Source organism: Dasypus novemcinctus, chromosome 9 (genome assembly GCF_030445035.2).
Source record: "Dasypus novemcinctus isolate mDasNov1 chromosome 9, mDasNov1.1.hap2, whole genome shotgun sequence".
NCBI lineage: Eukaryota > Metazoa > Chordata > Mammalia > Cingulata > Dasypodidae > Dasypus > Dasypus novemcinctus.
The window spans coordinates 88,642,098-88,652,350 of record NC_080681.1 but is presented as its reverse complement, the minus strand read 5'-3'; the positions used below and the strand labels follow the sequence as shown (position 1 = coordinate 88,652,350).

Below are 10,253 nucleotides of genomic sequence, written 5' to 3'. Positions count from 1 at the left end.
TTCAAACAAATCTCCTTAATAAATTCAATGAATGGTTAAAGAGATTAAGGATATTAAGAAGACATTGGGGGAGTTGATTTTGGCTCAACTGATAGAGCATCCACCTATCATATGAGAGGTCCAGGGTTCAAACTCAGGGCCTCCTGACCTGTGTGGTGAGTTGGCCCACGCACAGTGCTGATGCACACAAGGAGTGCCGTGCCACGCAGGGGTGTCCCCCACGAAGGGGAGCCCCATGTGCAAGGAGTGTACCCTACGAGGAGAAGCTGCCCTGTGCAAAAAAGCACATCCTGCCCAGGAGTGGCACCACACATACACAGAGCTGACACAATGAGATGATGCAACAAAAAGAGACACATTCCCAGTGCCACTGACAAGAATGCAGGTGGACACAGAAGAACACACAGCAAATGGACACAGAGAGCAGACAATGGGGGGAGGAGAGGAGAGAAATAAATAAAAAATAAATCTTTAAAAAAAGGTAAAGCTTAAAAAAATTGAAAAAAGCATACATAGAAAAATAGCAGATTTTATGGGAATGAAAGGCACAATAAATGAAATTTTAAAAACATTGGAATCATATAATAGCAGATTTGAGGAGGCAGAAGAAAGAATTGGTGAGCTTGAAGAAATGGCCTCTGAAAGTGAACATAAAAAAGAACAATGAGTGTTGGAAACTGAGGCATAGTCGTCTTGCAAAGATAGATCTGCTGTTTCCATGGCTACACTTTTAACATAGGAACGCAGCAATTAAGCCTTTCGGGTCAACAGGACAAACCTGTCCAGGGCAGGGAGAAATATGAGCAAACACACTTTGCAGTTTGAAAGGAATACTAAATATTTGTACTCTGAGATAAGTTCTTTAATTTACGTGTATTGTTAATGTGGCTACACTGCTTGTGCTCATGATAACTTGAGTATATATAATGCCACTTGTAGAAAATAAAGTTGTCTGAGGAGTCTCTACTCGCAGACCCCCTGATCCCAGCTCTCTCTCTCTTTCTTTCTTTGTTTCATTTCTTTTTCTCTTTCTTTCATTCCCAATACCCTTCGGGTTCAAATCTCCAACAAATGAGGGAAGTGGATTTGGCCCAATGGATAGGGCATCTGCCTACCACATGGGAGGACCAAGGTTTGAACCCAGGGCCTCCTGGTCCGTGGTGATGAGCTGGCCCACGTGCAGTGCTGATGCACACAAGGAGTGCCCTGCTGTGCAGGGGTGTCCCCTGCATAGGGGAGTTCCACGTGCAAGGAGTGCACCCCGTAGGGAGAGCCACCCAGCATGAAAAAAGTGCAGCCTGCCTGGGAATGGCGCCGCACACAGAGAACTGAAGCAGCAAGATGACACAACAAAAAGAGACACAGATTCTGGGTGCCACTGACAAGAATACAAGTGTTCACAGAAGAACACACACCTAATGGACACAGAGAACAGACAACTGGGGGTGGGGTTGCAGGGAAGGGGAGAGAAATAAATAAGTAAATCTTTTTAAAAAATTAAAAAAAAAAAGAACAATGAAGAAAAGAATGGAAAAAATTGAACAAGGTCTCAGGGAACTTAAAGACAGCAAAAGGTATGGAAGCATACATGTCATGGGTGTCCCAGAAGGAAAAGAGAAGGAAAATGGGCAGAAGGAATATTTGAAGAAATAATGGTAGAAAATTTCCCAACCCTATGAAAGGACATAGATATCCATGTCCAAGAAGCACAACCTACTCCCATCTGAAAAAATCCTAACAGACAACTCCAAGACACATACTAATCAGAATATCAAATGCCAAAGACAGGGAAGCAGACTTGGCCCAGTGGTTAGGGCGTCCATCTACCACATGGGAGGTCTGCGGTTCAAACCCTGGGCCTCCTTAACCAGTATGGAGCTGGCCCATGCGCAGTGCTGATGTGCGCAAGGAGTGCCATGCCACGCAGGGGTGTCTCCTGCGTAGAGGAGCCCCACGCACAAGGAGTGCACCCCGTAAGGAGAGCTGCCCAGCATGAAAGAAAATGCAGCCTTCCCAGGAATGGCACCACACACACAGAGAGCTGACACAAGATGATGCAACAAAAAGAAACACAGATTCCCGTGCCACTGACAACAACAGAAGCGGACAAAGAACACGCAGCAAATAGACACAAAGAACAGACAACTGGGGCTGGGGCGGGGGAAGGGGAGAGAAATAAATACATAAATCTTTTTTAAAAAATGCCAAAGACAAAGAGAGAATTCTGAGAACAGCAAGAGGAAAGCAATGCATAACATATAAGGATACCCAATAAGATTAAGTGCTGATTTCTCAGCAGAAACCATGGAGGCAAGAAGACAGTGGTCTGATATATTAAAGATACTACAAGAGAAAAAGTTCCAGCCAAGAATCTTATATCCAGCAAGATTGTCTTTCAAAAATGAGGGTGAGATTAGAATATACACAGATAAACAGAATCTGAGAGAATTTCTAACCAAGAGACCAGATTTTCAGGAAATGCTAAAGGGTGTGCTAGAGCCTGAAAAGAAAAGACAGGAGAGAAAGGCCTGGAAGAGAATCTGGAAATGAAAATTATATCAATAAAAGTAACCAAAAGTGTCAAAAGAGTAGGGAAAATAAAATATGACAGAAAAAACTCAAGTGGGAATAAATGTAACCAATGATGTGAAGCACTTCTATTCAGAAAAGGAACTCAAAATGTTGAAAGATATCAAAAAAGGTCTAAATAACTGGAAGAATATTCCATGCTCATGGACTGGAAGACTAAATATCATAAAGACATCAATTCTACTCAAATTGATATACAGATTCAATGCAATCCTGATAAAAATTCCACCAGCATTAAAAAAAAAAAGAAAACATGAATATCAAATTTATTTGAAAGGGTAAGGGGTCCTCAATAGCCAGAAACATCTTAAAAAGGAAATGTTACCTCTCATCTCCAGACTTTAAATTACATTACCTAGCTATAGTGGTAAAAACAGCATGGTACTGGCATAAAGACAGACACATACACCAATAGAACCAAATTGATGGTTCAGAAACAGACCCTCACATGTATGGTCAAGTGATTTTTGACTAGCCTGTCAAACCCACACAGCTCTGGCAGAACAGTCCATTCAACAAATGGTGCTGAAAGAACTAGATATTCATATCCAAAAGAAGGAAAGAGGACCCCTATCGCACACCTTATACAAAAATTAACTCAAAATGGATCAAAAACCTAAACTAAAAGCCAGAACCATAAAACTTCTAGTAGAAATTGTAGGAAAATATCTTCAAGCCCTGGTGGTAGGTGGTAGATTCTTAAAGGAGATAAGAGGAGGACTGAGATGGACTACTGATGTTTAATGTACACAGAAGTTTTAATTAGCTTTACTGTAAAAGTGTGGAAATGTACAGAGTGGATGGTAACACATACTGAGTAACAGCTAGTTTATAAATGGGGATGTGGCTGAAAATGGTAATCTAGAGATGTAAATGCCAATCGACAAAATGCTAGAGAATAATCTAGGGTCTGAAAAGCACAGTAAACCAAGAGGTGGATGAGAATTGTGGTTGATGGCACAGATGCAAGAGTGTCCTTTGTTAGCTAGAGCAAATGTACATCACTACTGCAGGGTGGTGGGAATGTGGAGAAGCATGGGAAAAATATAACTAGAGTGACCTGCAGACTGTGGTTAGCAGTAATAATGTAATATGCTTGCATCTATACCGAAGATGTACTGTGTTGATAATGGGGCAGTATGGAAAATGTGTACCAAATGTACACTATGAACATGGTAACAATTAGATGATATTATTTTATCCATAACAAATGTTCCACTACAGTGTGGTGTGTTGATAGATGGATGTTATTTGGGAATTCTGCACATGTACATGATTATTTTATAAGTTTACAACTTCTGTGATAAAAAATATACTTAAAAAAAAATAATAGGGTGGGTTGGGGGGAAAATACACCAAATGTAAGATAAGGACTATAATTAGTAGTAAGATTTTAACAATATTCTTTCATAATCTGTAACAAATGTCTCATGACAATGCAAGGTGTTGGTGGAGACTTGATGTATGGGACCCCTGTATAATGTTATGCATGTTTGCTTTGAAAGGCCACAGCTTTTACTATACACTTATTGTTTATGTATGTTCATATATAAATAACAAAGATAATAATAGAGTGGGTTGGGGGAAAATATTTTGGTTAGTAGTAATATTTTGACAATGCTGTTTAATCATTAGTTTAAAATATTTAACAACTATGCAAGGGACTGGTGATAGGGTGAGTTATGAAAGTCCTGATTATGCTATGTATGTTTGTTTTGTAAGTTCACAACTATTACTATACACTTATTGTTTATGTATGAATGATATACTTCAATAAATTTTAAAAAAAAGGAAAAAGAAAGAAAAACAAAATGGTGTACAGGGGAGTGGATGTGACTCAGTGGTTAAGCACTGGCTCCCCATATTACAGGTTCCAGGGTTCAATTTCCCACCCTGTTACCCCCCCCCCAAAAAAAAGTATGTGAAATGAGTATGATTTCTGGAGCCAGGCTGCTGGATTTGTTTTTTATTATTATTATTATTTTGGGGGGTGAGGGGTCACTGCTGGATTTGAATCCCAGCTCCACCACTTTCCAGCTTGGTGATTTGAGTGAGGCTTCTGAACCTTTGTATGCCTCAGTTTCCTTATTGATAAAAATGGAGGTAATAATAGAAGCTACCTAGTAGCATTCTTAGAAGAAATTAGTTAATTTTTGTAAAGTGCCTAGAACTCTAGTGATACAGATTAAATGCGGTGTATGTGTTTAGAAAAAAATTTGAAGCCATTCATTTCTTCTACCAATAATCAATGACTGCTTGTGTGCCAGACATTGATTCAGGATCACAGAATACATCAGAGAACAAGTCAGATAAAATCCCTGCCTCATGCAGCTTTCTTACTAGTGGGAGAAATATATACAGTAAACAAAGAAAGAAATGTCTGATATAATTTCAGGGAGTAGTTTTTGCTATGAAGAAAAATAAATCTGGTTAAAAGGATAGACAATGATGTAGCAGGAGTGGGAGTGTTTCTCATGGATGCTGAGTGAAAGCCTCTGAGAGAGAACATTTGGCTAGAGAACTGAAGGAAGGAGGGCCTGGCCATGGTCCTGGGGGAAAACATTGGAGGGTTTTGTGCAGGAGAGTGGTGTGTGTGACCCGATTTACATGACCGCTGTGGGAGGTTTGGGGAAGATGGTGAGAGGTGGCAAGAGTGGTCCAGGGAAAACAGTTAAGAGGCTGTTGCAAAAATAAATGAGAAATGTATTTTTTTAAAAAAAGAAAAGAAAAAAAGAGGCTATTGCAATAATCCAGGCAAGAGCTTGACAGCAGAGGTGGTAAATGTGGTTGGATGCAGCAATTTTTTTTTTTTTTTAAGATTTATTTTCCCCTCCCCCATCCCCACCTTGCAGTTTTTGCTGTCTGTGTCCATTCACTGTGTGATCTTCTGTATTGATTTCTTTTTTGTCTTCTCATCTTTCTCCTCTAGGATTCAGAGGGATTAGATCCTGGGGACCTCTAATGTGGAGAGAGGTTCCCTATCAATTGTGCCACTTCAGTTCCTGGTCACTGCTGTGCTTCACCTGGACTCTCCCCTTTGTCTCTCTTTTATTGTGTTATCATCTTGCTGGGTGACTCACTTGTGCAGGCACTGGTTCACCATGTGGACACTCATGCGGGCACTTGGTTTACCGCCTAGGCACTGGCTCACCACGCGGGTACACTTTCTCTTCTTTTTCACCAGGAGGTCCCAGGGGTCGAGCCTGTGTCCTCCCATATGGTAGGCAGAGGCCTTGTCACTGAGCCACATCCACTTCCCTGGATGCAGCTTTGAAGGTGGGAATCAGCAGGACTTGTTGATGGCTATAAATGTGGGGTCACCAGCTTAGATGGTATTTACTAGAGCAAGAGCTAGAAGATGAGCTCCCTTACAGAGAGGAAGTAGACAGACACTTTGGAAGGACTGCTTTATGAATATGCAAATTCAAATTGATTTTTTAAAAAAAGAGACTGATCTTTAAACAAATATCAGAATTCATGCATCCAAATAAAACCTTCTTGGAAAAGTCAAAAAAGAATGGAAAAAATTGAGCATAATGTTTGTACCTAGCTGTAGTAGTATATGGGTATGACAGTGGCTTAAAGGGAGAGTCTAAGGTCATTTACATTACTAAAAGGAAAGCCAAAAAATATAACATAGGACTGTATAGCATAGTAAAACCACATGTGAAATATGAATATGGGTAAAATTGCATATATAAAACTGTTTTGAGGCTGAACAAATGTATCTTAATATTACAAGATGTTAATATCAGGGAAGTGGATGTGACTCAAGCAATTGCGCTCCTGTCTACCATATGGGGGTCCTGGGTCCAGTTTCGGGGCCTTGTGGTGAAGGCAGAGCTGGCCCATGCCATGGAGAGCTGGCCTGCACCTCAACTGACACAACAAGATGGCACACACATGCACAAAAAAAGATGTTAATATCAGACAAAAAAAAATTATGCTAAGTGAAAGTAACTAGACACAAAGTACTACATATTGTATTCCATTTATACAAAATGTAAATAAAAATCAATTTATAAAGAAGAAATTAGATAAGTCGTTATGTAGGGTTGGGGAAGGCATGCTAAAGGGTGTGGAGTTTTTCTTTTTGGAATAATGAATTTGTTCTAAATTTCATTATGTGGCAATTAATGCACAACATTTTGATTATATTAAAAGCCATTGAGGCATCCGCCTACCACATGGGAGGTCCGCGGTTCAAACCCTGGGTCTCCTTGACCCATGTGGAGCTGGCCCATGTGCAGTGCTGATGCACCCGAGGAGTGCCGTGCCACACAGGGGTGTCCCCCACATAGGGGAGCCCCACGCACAAGGAGTGCACCCCATGAGGAGAGCTGCCCAGGGCGAAAGAAAGCGCAGCCTGCCTAGGAATGGCGCTGCCCGCAGGGAGAGCTGACAGAGCAAGATGACGCAACAAAAAGAAACACAGATTCCCGTGCCGCTGACAACAACAGAAGCAAAGAAGACGCAGCAAATAGACACAGAGAACAGACAACCGGGGTGGGGGGAGGAAGGGGAGATAAATAAATAAATCTTAAAAAAAGTAAAAATAAAAGCCATTGATTATACACTCTGGATGAATCATATGGTATGTGAATACATCTCAATAAAACTGCTTAATAAATAAATAATTGTGCAATAGCCAGAAATAGCAGCTTTGTACATCAGGGGAAGCATAGGGTGATTGAGAATTGAAAAATTTTCGTATTTGTCTGTTTTTAAATTTTTATTGAAATAATTAAAATGCTCTAATAATGATTGAAATGATGAATGCACAACTATGTGATTATACCAAATACCATTGATTGTACACCTTGAATGCATTGCATCCTTATTAATATGTACCAAAAAAATTTATTTGGTTAAAAAATGTAACATATTACAAAATATTTGTATAAAGTGGGAAAAAAAACTGATTAAAAAAAAAAAAAGACCTAGGACTAAGACTCAGGGACACTCAACATTCAGTAGACCCTGTCCATTCTATCCTAGTACTTTTTCTGCATGGCATGTCTCACAATCTGAGATTAAATATTATGTGGGATTATATTACATTTTTAGTGTGTAGCCTCATTAAAAAATTAAGCCCACAGGAAAAAGAACATTGTTTCACGAGGAAAGAAAACTACTTAATATTCAGAGTTAAATGGAAAAAACAGCAACAAATGGATCCAGCAAACTGCTAGTGGATCCATCTGTGGTGATGGACTAGAGGAGCAGATAAAAACAAAAGCTGTTGTAATCCGTTCTTGATATATCTAAAGCGAAGGACCTCAGTACATTTCTCATTCCCAGATAAAACAACCATAATAGATGAAAACAACAGAAGAACAAGAAACAAAACTAAAGAAAAAATCCCCAACAGCACTGAGTTCTACTTCTCCTCCTCATTGTAAATCTAAAAGAATCACAAAACTTACACGTGTTTTTAAGTACTTATAATGAGCCTCATTAAAACTAGGCCTCAAAAAACTCGTTAAAGATTTGTTAACTCTCTCTCTCCACAGTACTCTTTGGTAAAACACAAAAGACTTACACAATCTGAAAAGAACCAAAGCCCACTCGACGCCATCCCCTTCCAAACTTCTAGAGACATAACATTTAATACACTTATGGCTGTTCGAGGACTGAGAGGCACGCGCTACCTGCACGTATTTTCTACAATCCACACAAGCTTACACCATTCTGCCCTCACAATAGTGGAGACACACCCGGGGATTGGAACTCAAGTAGGTCGTCTTTTCGAGGTGCACCTTGGGTACGCAAATGAAGGGGGCCGGGCCTTTGCAGCGTAAGGGGCGGGGCTGGGCGGGGCTTCTGGGCCGCGCTGCTCTCCCGCCCTCTTCTCAGGCAAGGGAATCCTTAGCGTTTTCCTGAAGGCGCGTGGGCCCTTCTCGCCCGCGGTGGGTACCGAATCCGTAAAGCGGCCTGGAATTGTTAAATGTTAGCCCCAGTTGTTAAGGTTCAGTCCTGCCATTCCATACCCTCAGGGAGCTGCTAGGAGTGGCAACGGTCGAGCACTGACGCTGAGGGCCAGTGAGACCACAAAGGAGGCATTCAGCGCCCTTCCTGGAGGAGATGGCACCCAATTTATCTTGAAGGATTATCCGAAGTTAGGTCAAGGGGAGGCGGGAAGGTGTTCTAGGTAGGGGAACGGCATATTCAGAAGTGTGGAGATGAAGACCACTGCTAATTCAGCCTGCCCAGAGAGAGAGCAGTGTGGATGTGTTGGGGTGAGGGTGCTTGGCGGGGGCGCTGTTGTCGAAAGAGCTGAGGCTGGGTTGGTAGGCAGGGCTAGATCAAATCGGGTCTGGGAAAGGTTTGGCTTTTATCAGTGGTTTGGATTTTATCATCCAAGAGTGTGGAAGTCAGAGGGATTCAAGTCTAGAAGTACCACAAGGTGAGCTGTTGCGCCAGCAGCGCTAGGACTTGTCTCCAGAACTGGACTACCCAGAGCTGCCGCCACACCAGGCACACCTTTCCACGTCTCAAGGTTGTTCCCTAAGTAGGCATTCAGAGCATGGAAGGAAGGAGTGCACCTATGAGCTGCCAGGTCATTACTTATAAATTATTTCATATAAAATCCTGAGAGAAAAAGAAGGAAAAAAAAAAAAAAAAAGAATCCTACAAGATAGGCTCTAATCTTCCCATTTCACAGAAGAAGACATGGAGGCTCAGTGAGGTTCACTAGCTGGCCCAGGTCACTCAGATGATAAGTGGCACAGTGGACTGGCATCTTTTGCACTACTCCAGCCTGGTGAGCTCTCCCTGCTCCACCCAAAACCCTCTTTGTAGTGACCCAACTCCATCCCTTGGGCACTTGGGCAGTGCTGGGTGCACCCTCTTCTCTAGGTTCCAAGTCAACAGTTGCCTTCTGTAGTAGTCAGCCAAAGGGTGTTGATGCAAAATACTAGAAATTGGTTGGTTTTTAAAAGAGTATTTATTTGGGGTAGGAGCTTACAGATACCAGGCAATAAAGCATAAGTTACTTCCCTCGCCAAGGTCTATTTTCACATGTTAGAGCAAGATGGCTGCTGACGGCTGTGAGGGTTCAGGTTTCCTGGGTTCCTCCCCTCCAGGGTCTTGCTTCTCTCTGGGTTCAAGGCTCCTTTCTTCCCAGGGCTTGCTTCTTCCTGGGCTCAGGTTTCCTCTTTTCCTGGGGCTGGCTTCTCTTCCCTCTGTGAGCTTATGTACCAGGGTTCCAGCTTAAGCTTCAACATCAAACTCCAACATCAAAACTCCAAAATCAAAAACTCTCACCTCTGTCCTTTGCCATGCCTTTTATCATGTGGGTGGGGACTCAACACCCTAATTACGTGGCCCAATCAAAGCCCCAGTCATAACTCATTCACTCCAGGTACAGGCCAGATCACAAACATAATCCAATATCTAACTGCTACACCATCTCTTAAATCATTTTAGGCATTTGATTCAGCAGCAGGCTTCTAAAATTTTTAAACTTTTGGCAAGAACATGATTTTCTGGTCCTTGGAGGTGGGTGGGGTGTGACAATGTTGATTTTTACCTGAATCCTGTGATCCTGGAATAGATCTTCCCCGAATTGTGTTACTGACCAAGGCAACCTTAATATCTCCTTAGCTTGACTGAACTTTAGACAGCCTCCTCGACTCTAAGCCCCTGACCTCCCTTCTCATTTT

At 41.8% G+C, this 10,253-nt stretch overlaps 1 non-coding gene across 1 annotated transcript; it reads right to left on the bottom strand.

The window, feature by feature from the left end:
- Positions 1-8,039: 8,039 nt before the first annotated feature.
- On the bottom strand, positions 8,040-8,153 carry LOC111764811 (U5 spliceosomal RNA). The gene has a single exon (XR_002797326.2). It is a non-coding gene; the product is annotated as a U5 spliceosomal RNA (small nuclear RNA).
- Between the last annotated feature and the right edge of the window lie 2,100 nt (positions 8,154-10,253).